Source organism: Theropithecus gelada, chromosome 2 (genome assembly GCF_003255815.1).
Source record: "Theropithecus gelada isolate Dixy chromosome 2, Tgel_1.0, whole genome shotgun sequence".
Lineage (NCBI taxonomy): Eukaryota > Metazoa > Chordata > Mammalia > Primates > Cercopithecidae > Theropithecus > Theropithecus gelada.
Genome location: NC_037669.1, coordinates 151,751,967 through 151,765,330, shown reverse-complemented (window position 1 = coordinate 151,765,330; position 13,364 = coordinate 151,751,967). Strand labels below are relative to the sequence as shown.

Here is a 13,364-nt window from a genome sequence, read left to right as displayed (position 1 = left end):
TCCTATCCATGATCATGGAATGTTTCTCCATTTGCTTGTGTCCTCTCTGACTTTCTTGAGCAGTGGTTTGTAGTTCTCCTTGAAGAGGTCTTTTACTTCCCTTGTTAGCTGTATTCTTAGGTATTGTATTCCCTTCGTAGCAATTGTGAATGGGAGTTCCTTAATGATTTGGCTCTCTGCTTGTCTGTTGTTGGTGTATAGGAATGCTAGTGATTTTTGCACATTGATTTTGTATCCTGAGACTTTGCGGAACTTGTTTATCAGCTTAAGAAGCTTTTGGGCTAAGATGATGGGATTTTCTAGATATAGGATCATGTCATCTGCAAGCAAAGATAACTTGACTTCCTCTCTTTCTATTTGAATACCTTTTATTTATTTCTCATGCCTGATTTCCTGGGCCAAACTTCCAATACTATGTTGAATAGAAGTAATGAGAGAGGGCATCCTTGTCTTATCCCAGTTTTCAAGGGGAATGTGTCCAGCTTTTACCCATTCAGTATGATACTGGCTGTGTGTTTGTCATAGATGGCTCTTAGTATTTTCAGGTATGTTCCTTAAATATCTAGTTTATTGAGAGTTTTTAGAAGGGATGTTGAATTTTATCAAAGGCCCAGGGTGGGTATTGACCTGTTGTTGGCCTGGATGCTCCTGTAGGGGGTGTCTGGAGACCCCTGTTGGGAGGTCTCACCGACTCAAGAGGGACAGGATCATGGACCTACTTAAAGAAGCAGTCTAGCCGGGTGCGGTGGCTCATACCTGTAATCCCAGCACTTTGGGAGGCCCAGGCAGGTGGATCACCAGGACAGGAGTTCAAGACTAGTCTGGCAAACATGGTGAAATCCTGTCTCTACTAAAAATACAAAAATTAGCCAGGCGTGGTGGCATACACCTGTAATCCCAGCTACTCGGGAGGCTGAGGCAGGAGAATCACATGAACCTGGGAGGCGGAGATTGCAGTAAGCTGAGATGGTGCTATTGCACGCTAGCTTGGGTGACAGAGCGAGACTCCATCTCAAAAAAAAAAAAAAGGCAGCAGTCTGGGTGCTTTTTGGTAGAGCGGGTGTGCAGTGTTGGGGGTAAGCCTTCCTTGTCCAGATTGCTTGGGCTCTCCAGAGCCAGCAGGCTGGAAAAGTTGAATTGACTCAACTGCAGAGATGTTGGCCGCCCCTCCCACCAGGGACTCCATCCCAGGGAGGGATTAGAGTTCCATCCATATAACCATGGCTGGAGTTGCTGATATTCCTGCAGGGAGGCCCTGCCCAGTCAGGAGGGATGGATTGGGGTCCCACTTGAAAAAGCTATCTGGCCACGATCTGGCACAGCCTCTGTGCTGTGCTCGGGGGGATTCCTCCTTGACTGAACCACCTGGACTCCCCGGAGCCAGCAGGCTAGAATGGCAGAGTCAACTTCACCGCAGAAATGGCGGCCACCCTCACCTCAGGAACTCATTCGTCTCAGGCAGTCTCCAGCCTGTTGCCAGTGCTGGCTGGAATTCCAAGCCAGTGGGTCCTAACTTGTGAGGTGGCATGGAAGTGGGGTCCACAGAACGACACTTCTTAGCTCCCTGGATTCAGCCCTCTTCCTAGGGGAGAGTACGGATGGATCTCCCGCCTCGCAGGATTCCTGGGGCCAGAGTCTATAAAACTCCTGGGTCTCTGAGTGAGCCTGAGTGACTGCTCTGCCGAGACTCCACACAGCTCTGTGTATCAGACCCAAGACCCTGATGGCACGGACTCATGAGGGAATCTCCTGATCCGCAGGTTGCAAATATCTATGGAAGAAGCCTGTTTTTCCGGGAGGGGTCATACAATCACTCACAGCTTCCCTTGGCTGGCGTTGGGGGTTCCTTTGGCTCTGCACCACTCCTGGATGGGCAGTCGCCGTGCCTTGCTTTTCTTCCTTCTCCGTTGGTCGAGTCTTCCGCCTATTCAGTCCCAATGCCAGAACCTGGATATTTCCGTTGAAGGTGCTGAATTCACTTGATGTTTTCATTCTCTATGCGACATGGACTGCAGCTGTTTCTAATTGGCCATCTTGGACTCTCCCCCAAGACATTTTCTAATAATCCAAAGCAATTACTAACTAAAAATAATTATTGTGTCTTGTGTAAGAAGAGAAAGAGAGAAGAGTTTATCCACTGGCGCCTGTCTCCAATCAGCCCAAGACTTTTTCCTGGAGTGTTCATTCCCCTGCATACCTGAATTGGCAGGGGCATGCATTCGGCCACTCTTCAGGGACAATTAAGGAGCCCCCCTGATGGAGTGAGGTGCTGTTGGGTTGCACCTTTGGGAAGGCCATCCCTGGGCAGCAGCTGGGTGAACCACACAGAGTATTCGCCATGAAGGCAGCCAGTGCCAGGTGGCCATGCCCTCACCTGTCCTGCCCCAGATGGTGCCCAGCTCAGAGGGAGCCCAGAGACATGTATGACACCTCTATCCAGTTTCCCTTCCAGGACTACTATTTCCTTTTAAAAGAAGTCCTGTATTGATTTTATTCTCACAGCCACATTCAGTTTTTGATGGGTCAAGGTACAAATAAAATGAAACAATTATTTGTTTTGTGCTAATTCACTCTCTTTAATCAAAGTTGTACCCTCAAGGCACTCCTTCTCTTTTATCCCCTGGAGTGACCCAGAGTAGCTAAAGTGGATTCTTGAGGATGTCTTGTCACAACCACTAGCTGTTGTCACCATCTCTTTACCACAAAAAGGTACCCTTGAATGGAATGTCTCAGGCCAAGTATAAAGATTTTGTTTCCTGAAGGATTTCCTCTCAGCCTTGGTTACTATTGTCATTGGAAATCCAAGATTGTACAAAGACGGTGTGCCTTTGGAATCTTCAACACTGAGCACTCTGGCATTGTGAGCACTTGAATGTTTTTTTTTTTTTTTTCCGCTAAACTAAATAATTAACAATCATTATATCAAAATTATAACCATTTATTGAACATTTACTATATGCCCAACAGTGCACTGGCTGGTTTGCCTTGTTTAATCTTCACACAACTCAACTATTACCAGCTGTGGCTCCGTTATGTAATCTGATGAGAAAACCTACTTTCTGTGGTTATAAATTTTGCTAGAAATAATTCCTATACCTGACTCTGAAAAGCAGGGAGCTTCCACTGACCCACTATGGAGCCCTTACAGAATTCGTCATCTGAAGATGCTTATCTTTCTCTCGACTCCCTTGGACTCAAGGTTTGCCTTTACAACTGCATGAGTCACAGCCCCATCTACTGAGTATAATAAAAATAATCTACCTTTCTGGAATTCAGCAGCTAGGCAGACTTTAATTACCTTCTGTCTTCAAGGACCCCAATGTGTAATTACTTTGATTGGACCTTATAATTAAATGGTCAGCCAAGGACATGGGAGGATGCCTTTGGCTTGGGCATTCTTTTCTTTTTCTGGGCTGAGAACTGTAACCTAAGAAACAAAAGGCCACCTGGGTGCTGAGCTGCCCAATGGCCTGGGATGCAGAGGGAGCATTCGGAGATAGTGAGGCTGCTCTTTATGCAGGACAGCTCTGCTCACTGACAGAATTGCCTTTGGTGTAGGCAGGGTGTGGTAAAAATCACCCAATCCTCAAATGCTTCCCACTGAGTGTCTCTGATTGCCCTGCCCTGGTATCTGAAGTTCTGCCTCTTGTTATGCATGGGGTACAGGTACCTAATAACCCTATAAAAATGCAGAGGTTCTGGTGAGGTGCAGTGGCTCACGCCTGTACTCCCAGCACTTTGGGAGGCTGAGGTGGGCGGATCACGAGGTCAGGAGATCGAGATCATCCTGGCTAACACGATGAAACCCCGTCTCTACTTAAAAAAAAAAAAAAAAAAAAAAATTAGCCGGGTGTGTTGGCGGGTGCCTGTAGTCCCAGCTACTCAGGAGGATGAGGCAGGAGAATGGCGTGAACCCAGGAGGTGAAGGTTGCAGTGAACCAAGGTCACGCCACTGTGCTCCAGCCTGGGCGACAGAGCGAGACTCTGTCTTAAAAAAAGGTTCTCATTAAGAAGTAGGAAAGGTTGGAAATTAGGGAACTTCATGGGGAGCTCAGGGCTCCCAAGTAGGGGTTCCGAAATTCAGAGTTGGCTTGTAAGCCTTGAGGACTCTGAAAACAAGTATCTTTTCTTTTGTCCACTCGGTGTAACACTCCGGCATTTCCTCTACTTGACTGTCAGAGGCTGGTCCAAAAAACAGCCTTATTGGTAATTGTTTAAAGACCCAGAAAATATCTGGGTAACATGTAGGACCCAGAAAGAAAGAAAGACTTCAGAATTAGGAATGCATTCAGAGTATCTGCGAGGGAAAGACAAGCTTTCTGATATGAGCAATCCCATCATGGAACCAAAGCAAACCATTCAAGCAGGATTCTACGGTGATGAATGTAAAACAAGGAGTATACTAAAGGACAAGAAATTGGGATGTTTCTGAATCAGAGTGTTGGGCCTGTGTATTCTTTGCCTGTGTTTGATTAGTGTTGTTTTTTATTGTTGGTTTGGTTTTCATGTTTGCTCCGTTGGCTGGAAAAGCCAGCCAAGGAAGAAATACCTCCTAGAGTTCCGGAAAGCTGGGCTGTGGTCCCAGTCCCCCAACCTCATAAGCTGCCTCTGATGAAATCATTGTACTTCCTCTGGCCTTACTTTTTTCATTTGCAGAATGCATATTATACCCACTCGTCCTCCCAGGGAGACTGAGGAGAAAATGGAATATTGTGGGAGTACTTTGAAAATAATAAAGTATTATTTTATTAATGGAAAATGATTAGTACTGTTGCCATCAACCGTGGCTATTAAGAATCTATTAATACAAATTAACCCTAAATCTGAGAAATGAAGTGAGTATAAATAAATAAATAATACCTCAATTAACAGGCATAAAGAATTTAAATCATTATGATTGAGTACCAGTCTTGTTCCTCTCACTTCTAGTTGAGTGTTCAGGTGAAGGGAAGGAACCCCTGATACTGTTTAATGGTATGAATCTTGCTGCTGAGAGAGCCAGCCTTTCACTTAACACACATGGTGCCCAAGGTACCTCATTCCCAAATCAGTCACTCTCTCCCTCCACCCAGCTTGCTCTTGTTCTGTTTCTCTCTCTCCTGCATACTTTCTAGCTTGCCAATAATTAAGTTCCTGAAATTCCATTGCTTCCTCATTAGGGTAAGGGATAAAAAAGATTCAGTTCAGATGTTTGCAAAAGCAGCCCTGGTCACTCTAATGCTCTTTGGAGGCTGTTGGCTTCAATGGCCACCACACAAGGATAACCTCCTCATACAGTCCTCCGGCAAACTAGCTTTCTCCTGCTCATACAGTCCTCCTGCAAACCAGCTTTCTCCTCCTCATACAGTCCTCCTGCAAACCAGCTTTCTCCTCCCCATACAGTCCTCCTGCAAACCAGCTTTCTCCTCCCCATACAGTCCTCCTGCAAACTAGCTTTCTCCTGCTCATACAGTCCTCCTGCAAACTAGCTTTCTCCCCATACAGTCCTCCTGCAAACTAGCTTTCTCCTCCTCATACAGTCCTCCTGCAAACTAGCTTTCTCCCCATACAGTCCTCCTGCAAACTAGCTTTCTCCTCCTCATACAGTCCTCCTGCAAACTAGGTTTCTCCTGCCTAGCCTGAAGGCTGGATGCAGGAAGGAGGGACACCCCTGCATCCTTAGGGCTTAAATGAAATCCTTCAGAAGGCCTCGGCTCCTCTCCCAGACAAACTCTGTAAGGGCTCCACAGTAGGTTATGCTTTTCAGAGTCAGTTACATGAATTTTTTCTAGCAAAATGTATAACCATAGAAAGCAGGTTTTCTCATCACATTATATAATTGAGCCACAGCTGGTAAGAGTTGAGTTGTGTCTCCCAAGGCCCTCCCCCTCCCACAGTGTCTAGTTCCATCTGACTTACAAGAATCCTTACATGGACACACTATCCAAATTCTCATCCAATAAATAATTGTTTTCTTTTTCTTTCTTTCTTTCTTGATAGTACTGCTTAGTGGCTTAGAGCAGAACTTCTCAAACTTTAATGTGCATGTTAATTGCCTGGAGATCTTGTTAAGATTCAGATTCAGAAGGTCTGCGGTGAGGTCTATGATTCTACATTTCTAACCAGCTCCCAAGGGATGCCTGTGCTGATGGTTGATGGCCCACAGTTCAAACAGCAAGGCTGTAGACACAGACTCATTGTGTGACCTTGGACACGTTACTCCACCTCTCTGAATACTTCAGTCTATTTGTAAAATGGAGAAAATAATAGTTATACCTCCAAGAATTGTTGGAAGAATAGGCAATGCATGCAAAGATCTTAGCCCAGGGTATGGCACAAAATGTATAAAAGTGGGCTGTGCTTAAGGTGGTAGTGGGTGAAGGGTAAAATAAAAAAGAGGGAACCTTCTCCCAAGTGGTCCTTTCCCCAGGGAGATGTTTCAGAGAATCAGAAGAGCACATATTTCAGCTCAGCACTGTCTGACCTGAAAGTCAACCAATTCTACACCTCTAAATGGAGAGAATTGTAGCAAATGAACACAGCCTTGTGGGGCTGAGCAGTGAGGGATGCAGGCCTGTTTGCATATAGGGTAGACAGAGGACAGCTGCTGACCCCTGTCCCCCACAGTTCACTGGGAAGGCAATCAGGAATTGAGCCCTTATTAAACAGCTTGGGGAGGCTTAGGCATGCAGGAGCCACTGAGCAGAGGTGGTCTTTGGTTATCCTGTGTGTGGTCAGCCCAGCGCTTTTAAACACCTTTTGGAAGATGAGCTTTTTGTTTGTCTAAAGTATTCGTGAATTACATATATTGATCAACACTCTTCAAAATACCTTGAGAATCAGAAGTCAGAGCACAGTGTGCCTGGCATTTGTGAAGAATTTCAGGGTAGCGGATGGAGCGCAGTGGAGTGGAGTGTGGAACTGGCCTTGGAAAGCTGACTGCTAGGGAGAAGTGGAAGGAGATGAGACAGCAGAGCAGAAGTGGCATACACAAGGTCTAGCATAAAAAGGGAACATTGAGGAAATCAGTTTGCAAGGATTGTGTGTTGCAAGGATTATAGAAGCAAGGATTGTGTGTTGAGCAAGATGAGTGTGTTGTTTCCTATTGCAACCATACAAGGCACCACATGTGTAGTGATTTCAACACAAGTTTATTATCTTACAATTTTGGAAGTCAGGTGTCTGAAATGGGTCTCTGGGGCTAAAATCAAGGTATTGGGAAGGCTGTGCTCCTTCTGGAGGCTCTGGAGGAGCTTCTGTTTCCTTATACTTTTCTAGTTTACAGAGGCTACCCACATGCCTTGGCTCATAGCCCCTTTCAACTCCAAGGTCAGCCACTGCGTTATTCAACCTCTGCTTCCATCATCACATCACGTCTGACTCTCCTGCCTCCCTCTTTAATTGTGAGGACTTTTGTGTGGCACTGGACCCACCTGGATGGTCCAGGATACTCTCCCCATTTCAAGATTCTTCATTTAATCACTTCTGAAAAGTCCCTTTTGCTGCTTAAGTACAGTCATGTGCCACATAACTACATTTCATTCAATGTACACTGCATATACGAAGGCAATCCCATGAAATTATAATACTGTAGCACCATTTTACATTTTTGATATTTACTTTTATCTAAATAAACACATACTTATCATGTTACAACTGCCTACAGTATTTGGTACAGTAACTTCCTGTATAGGTCCATAGCCTGGGAGCAATAGGCTGTATCCTAAAGCCTAGGTGTGTAGTGGGCTATGCCATCTAGGTTTGTGTGAGTGCACTCTATGATGGTCCACAATCGTGAAATAACTGAAGGACACATTTCTCAGAATGTGTCCTGGTTGCTAAGCTGCATGACTGTAACATCTTCACAGGTTTCAGAGATTAGGACATGAACCTGTATGGGAGCCATTATCCTGACAACACAATAGGAATGGCCTTCATGTGCCAGCTCTCCAGGATGTTGTTGGAAATTCAACTTTTTAAGAAAATTTCTTAAAAGGAACAAAATTATGATCCAAGAGTTGAAGATAGAAGAAAAAAGAATTTTTCATGATTCAGCTATAGCCCCTAGTTTATACGTAGAAGTTTACCCTCACACAAGGACCTAGGACCCACAGTATGTGGCATAGTGGTGGGGTCTGCTTCCAAGGGGACCCCTCAGGAAGAGCTGCGGGAAAGACATTTACAGGTGATGAGGAGCTTTGAGAGCCTGCCATCTTCAGCCTCCCCTTTCTCTTCTCAAAACTGCCCACCCCTTAGCAGATAAATCCACAAAATCCCTTAGAACCTCAGGCATAAGAATCAATGCCCTCTGAAATAGTCTTCAGTCTGAGCATCTCATCCACTTCTGCCAGATCACTAGAGAGGGAGCCTACAAGGCCTTGCAGGCAGTTCTGAGGTTCCAGCTCTTCTTAGCTTTCTCTGTGTGGAGCAGGGCGCCTGATACATGGCAGACTCCGTGCATATTTAGTTAACAGATGAATGAATGAATGAGGTTTATGGACCCTTTCATGAGAGCCTTTACTGTCATTATTTAACAAGGGGTCCTCCTTGTAAAAATAGTACTTTCTGAACACATATAACATCTTACAAATTACTAATATTATATAGGATTCAAGGAATATTTTTCTCATGCCAAATAAAAGGTGGTGCTCCACTATTCTGACCACTGCTTTTTCTGTCATAGCGAGTAATGGCATCAAATGCAGTGAACACTCTGAGCATTTTTATGCCCCTAGCCCTGTATTTGAGAGCCATAGGGTGGAACGAGAGAAGACCAAAACAGAGTCCTGGACTCTGAGGCCTTCCCAGTCTTGTTCTAAGACTGTATAATCTGGTTCCTGAACAGTGCAGGTTGAATGGAAGTCATGAGGAAGAATGAGCCACACTGATCTCAGTCAACATGGAAGGTCATTTATATTCACATTTTCTTACATCCACAATTACACCAAAGCTTGGAACCAGCACATGCTTTGCCGGTTATTGGCCCTCACAAAGTCTATCCTGAGTGACTCATCAGAACCCAGCATGAAAGTGTGAGGACTATTCCACCTTCTCTCCAGAACCAGAGAAAGGTGGCAGGAGGGATGCTTTTGTGTTTGTGGCATTTGTTTTGATTTTGTTTGGGAGGGGAAAGAGTATTACTGGATTTTAATCAATTAGTTTCCAGAGCTTTCTATGAGACCAAAACTCAAGTGAAAATTCCGCTTGGCAAATATCCATAACAGCCTGTGCTTAAGATCTTAGATATCCTAATGGATTTAAAACTGCAACTGTTCTTCAAGTATTTTTACAAATTCCCCCAAACTTAACAGACTAACCTGTAGTTCCTTTCTTTTTTTTTTTTTTTTTTTTTTTTTTGGCTGTGGAATTCCAAGCCTGTTGACAAGCCTTCTCTTGAGGCCCCTGTGAAATGCAAATTAGCCTTTCTGCAGAAATCATTCTGCGAGGGGAGCAGGTGATCCAGATGTGGCTGGAATGGGTTTGTCTTTTCTAGAGCAATGATGTGATGTTCACGGCATGACCCCACTGATGGCCTTTAATTTCATTCAGTGGCTCTGAATTCCACCAGAACACGATTGGTTTGGGAAGCCCATGTGGTGAAAGTTCTGTACTGGGGCTCCATTATCAATGCACACTGTTCTTCTTTGCCACTCCCCCACAGAGCAATCAGATACACACACAGGCAGTCATGTGGTTGAAGGAGAGTCCCGTTACCATAGAGCTGCTGGTTTACACAGTCAGTAGCTGAGGCAGTCCCCTGTGAGCTCTGAGATGTGGGACATGCTTTCTCGCCAGCACGTGCTGTTTTTCTGTAGGTGGAAACACCCAATTCCATTCAAGATCAGTTCACTTCTCCAAAGGAGCAGCATTTATTATTTGAATTATTTAGGGAAGGCTTATTTACCATCACTGAGATATAGATATGTCAACTAAATTATAATTATGCTTCTCTTAAGATAGCCACTGAGATTACTATTTTATTTTTTTAAACTTGCAAGGAGGATTCCACCTCTGTTCTCCTAGACACAGGCTGTATTTATGGATGACCAGCCTCAATATTCTGAGGCAGAATGAAAAACTAATTTTCTTCAAATACATTACTGAGTAGTTAACTGCATCTCAGCAACCTATTTGTTTAATACACTGGAGTCCTCTTCAAAGAGCCTACGATTTATTCTCATCTTCGCCAAGAACTTCTTTTGAACACACGTTCCTGAGGACAGCACAACAGAATTTCTGGGCTCCATCCCTGCCACTAACAAGCTGTTTTATCTTGAGCAAGTCACTGGCACTCTCTGAGCCACAGAAAAACTGGCCTAATAATCTGGGAGATCCTCTCACCTACTCTTCTGCAGCTGCCCACAAATACCGGCATCCATGGTGGGAAGAGAGTTACGTGTAATCAGTCTCTGCTATTTATCTGCCTAGGAAAGAATGAAAGGAGAAATTAAGCATGGAAAGAAACATTTTGCATGAAAATATTCTCTCTCTCATTCCTCCCATTAATCTTTGCTTCCCCTGGCAAGTCCCTAAGAAGCGGGTAAAGCCATGTCAGGAGATGCCTCCCTCCTTCTGCTCTTCTCTTTGCCTGAGTGCTCTAGGACCATTTCTTTTTCTCCTTTACACAGCATGAATCTTCCCCTGCCTCTCTTTATTCACACTCCCCTCCTTATGATGCTGCCCTGGACCCCCAGAGTCCTTCAAGCCCTCCCCTCACCTTCTCTTTGGGATAGTAACTTAGCACTGGGTACCCAGGATTTGATCCCCTTGTGGCTAAAAGGCTCTGTGCCCAGTAACAGAGTAAGAGCCTGGGAGGACGGGTGAGGCTCTGCAGAACATGACCACCATGCATCCATCCACTCCCCCTCCACGTTCTTATTTGTGACCGACATTTCTTGTGCACCTACCTCATACCTGGAGGTGTGGAAGGGGATGTGGTTCTTATCCTTGTGGATCAAGGAGTCCAGAGCTTGGCTAACCAATGGAAGAGCCATTAGTCACGTGCGACTGTCAAGCACTTGAAATGTGCTAGTCCAAACTGAGGTGTGCTGCTAGGGTAAAATCCATGATGGAGTGCAAAGAGTACAAAAACAATGTAAAATGTAATAATTTTTAATATTAATTACGTGTTGAAATGATAAATGGCTATATTGGACTGAAGTATTAAATTCACCTGTTTCTTTTTTCTTTTCTAATATGGCTACTGGAAAATGTAAAATGACATGTGTGTCTTGAGTATGTGAGGGACCAGGATGAACAGGGAATGGCACAGGCTGGTGCAATCACACTGGTCCAGATGGGGTGATGAGGAACATTCGGGTTGAGACTTTTCCTGGACTGGGCAGGGGGAGGGAAGAGGGCTCATGCCAGGAACCATGTAAGTATTATAACTTAGGGCCATGAGTTAAAGAAGGAATGCCAGGAGTAACACCTACTCCTTTTAGCACTTACAAGGTAAGCCAGTGTTCTAAGTGTTTTACATATATTAACTCAATCATCACAGCCCCTCAAGGTAGTTACTATTGTTATCATTTCTGTTTTTGAAAGAACTGAGGCACAGGCAGGAAATGTAACTCTCCTGAGATTACACAGTCAGGACATGATCAAATCAGAATTTGAACCTGAGGGGTTGGGCTCCACAGGCTCAGCATGGAACTGTGCTATGTATAGCCTCCCTCCAAGGTTGGAATGGGCATCCCCACGGTTTGGGGTGAGGTAGACCCTCTGGTGTGCTAATAGGAGCAGGGGTAGGAGAAAGCACCTGCCCTCTACCCCTGTAGCACAAACCCACCCTTTGCTTCTGTGCCACAGGGCGCTGCCTCTGCTTGTCCTGTCTGCCTTGAATGTTCTGACATTTGTCCTCATCCTTTCCTTCACCATCACTTTCTGATCTCCAAAACTAGGTAAAATCTCTCTATTATGGACTCGTACAACACCTTGTACCTCTACTTATAGGATGTCTTATAGACATAAAGTTACATTTATTTACATGAGTGTTTTTCTGTCACCTAAGGGAAAAGGCTATGTCTATTTTTGCTCACTTTCTATATTCAGCACCTAACATAATGTGTGACCTGGTACCAATAAATACCTATTGAGTAAATAATCAATTCTTCCTGCAAGATAGGTTTTCTACCTATTTTATCGATGAAGAAACTGCACTCAGCAAGTTTAAGAAACTTGCCCCAAGTTCTAATCCCAAGTAAGTGGATAGAGCTGAAATTTCCCCTGGGCCAACTCACTTCAAAGCCACCACCTTTCAGTGGAAATCCAAAGAGGTGCTGCTATCCCCAGAATGTGCAGGGAAGCCAGAGGCTGGTGAGGAGACCTGTGCAACATGCATTGGCCCCTCCCTAGCTAGAGTCTTATCTCACTCATATCTGATGACTTGTACCCTCCTTCCTTCTCCCTATGGGGCCCTCATCTTCTGTCCAAAAGCCTCTGTGTCTGCCTGGGACTTCTCAACTCTTTTTCTTGGACAGATGGCACTGCTGAGTTTGCTCGAATTCCAAGGATTTGGCACAGACATGGCCTTATCCCCAGGAACACACTCCCGGTTTCCAAGCTGGACCCTCGTGTTCTCCTTTTCTACAAGAATCATTTCCAGGGTTGCTAGCTCTTAATGCAATCATTTGTTCATTCATGCAGTCAGTCAGTTGATCTGCCAATACTAATTGTTGAATGGCTATCATATCCCTTATACTTACTTTGAGAAGCTCAGAGGCTTTTGCAGGAGGGGTTAGAACCCATAGGATGAGACCTCAACCACCTCAACCCCATCCTAAAATGACTCGCTTTGAAGACAATTCCTATTTGGAGGCAAGCGATCTGGTTAGTCTTTGTGCAGTTTATTGTGTTCAGAGAGGGAACACATGAGGAGAAATATTCCCTTTCCTAATTGCCAGATTTAAGATGTGCTTTCTGGCCTGCTCAAATATTAAACTCACTCTGTACATGGGCACTTACAGCCCACAACAGACAGGCTGTGGCTGTGCCTCTGCAGCTCTGAATCTGTGCCCAGGGCCCTGACAGATGTCAGCTGGTTCAGGAAATTCATGAGGAAAATATCCCTAGATGAATTCTGTGGCATGTCCTGCAAGCAAAAACCTGGGAGGAGGAAGAAAGCTTGGCGGGCTTAAGAGAGGGTTTTGCTTTTTTGCCCTTGTTTATTTTTTTATTTTTTTTTCTTTTTTTTGATGAGGGGCTCACAGGTAAGAGGAGTCTTCATGCTCAAAATGAGAAGCAAGAACAAATACGTCAGCAGAGGGAGAGAAGCTTTGAAATGGGGGTAGGAAGAATGGTGGGAGAGACTGGCATTTGCTAGAAAGTGGGAAGGGGCTGGCTAGAGTCTGTTTTGTTCACTGTCACATCCCCAATGCCTGGGA

At 44.8% G+C, this 13,364-nt stretch overlaps 1 protein-coding gene and 1 long non-coding RNA gene across 2 annotated transcripts in view; one reads left to right on the top strand and one right to left on the bottom strand.

The window, feature by feature from the left end:
* CLSTN2 (calsyntenin 2) overlaps positions 1–13,364 on the top strand; it is a 632,434-nt gene that overhangs the window by 564,060 nt on the left and 55,010 nt on the right. The window lies entirely within an intron of this gene.
* Positions 9,855–13,021, bottom strand: LOC112618533. Its single transcript, XR_003118091.1, has 2 exons — positions 10,887–13,021; positions 9,855–10,403 (listed from the first exon to the last, which is right to left on the bottom strand). It is a non-coding gene; the product is annotated as an uncharacterized LOC112618533 (long non-coding RNA).